Below are 1,171 nucleotides of genomic sequence, written 5' to 3'. Positions count from 1 at the left end.
TAACTTTTGAACCATACAAGCGATTTACTCACTTTCTGTTTCGTTTAAATCCTGACGTTTTCCCGTTTACAGCGGTCTTTTCCCTGTCCTTCTAGCCTCTACAGGGGATTTTCTATCCAGCCTGGAACTTCAGCCTATTTGGGCTTTAAATCCATACTGTTATATCCAAGATTGATTCACTTTATGTCCATAATTCATCGCGTTTTGGCTCATTTCTGCCGCTGGCTCGCTCCTCCATCTTTGCCCTGTCTGTCCCGTCTATTGTTTCAGGAAGTACATGCTCATATATGGGAGATAAAGGCACCCCTCTTGTAGGGAAGGCCAGAGGGGACAAAAATGCCTATATACTCTATGGAAGGCCAAATTGTTCACATTTAGACACATATTTGCTTGTATAACTTGCTGTGGGTGTAATATCAATAATATGACATTTATGTTATTATTGGCATAAGTAATGTCATGAGAGCAAAACGTCTTGACTTTTTTGGAAAAAAGCATGTATTTTGTCAACTGTATAATTTATAATGATTATTTCTTCACAGTGTGACTCCCAAGCATATGAGAAGTGTTTTAGAATGGAAATGGCTTAGGTTTTACTTATATGTCTGTGATATCAATACATATCTGGAAGATTCATTTATTTATTTATTTATCTTTAAGGCCCTACAACCATGCAACATGCAAGTGACCTCACTGCAACCCAAATACTCTAATAACCCAGTTTGTCCTAAAAAAAATGATGTTCATATCTTGACTGTACACAACAGGGTTGATGTTTTACAAGCTTTTATATAAAATAAATCCAGACGGAAATTAAATTGTAAAAATGGCCTCAGGGCCCAGAGCGTTAAAGAAGAAACTATTCTAATATACAAAAAATATTTTTAGGTTATTCTGCATGGCTAAACTTTGGACATGTCTTAGAAGTGTAAAGACAAGCTTTTTGAACAGTTAAAGTCAAAAGAGAGTTGGTTGCAGCTTACTCTTCTGCAAGACCACAATTCAGGGAAGCTACAGGGAGGAAAGTTAGCTAAACAGTGGGGTTCATCAAAGTGAAATTTTGATGTGAGTCTGTCACCAGCTGTTGTGAGTCAACATGTGAGTACAATCTGTGATAATACTGCCAGTATAAATGTGAGTAGACCACAGAAAGACGTTTTGCTCACAAAAA

This window comes from Etheostoma spectabile, chromosome 17 (genome assembly GCF_008692095.1).
Source record: "Etheostoma spectabile isolate EspeVRDwgs_2016 chromosome 17, UIUC_Espe_1.0, whole genome shotgun sequence".
Classification (NCBI taxonomy): Eukaryota; Metazoa; Chordata; class Actinopteri; order Perciformes; family Percidae; genus Etheostoma; species Etheostoma spectabile.
This window is presented reverse-complemented; position numbering follows the sequence as displayed.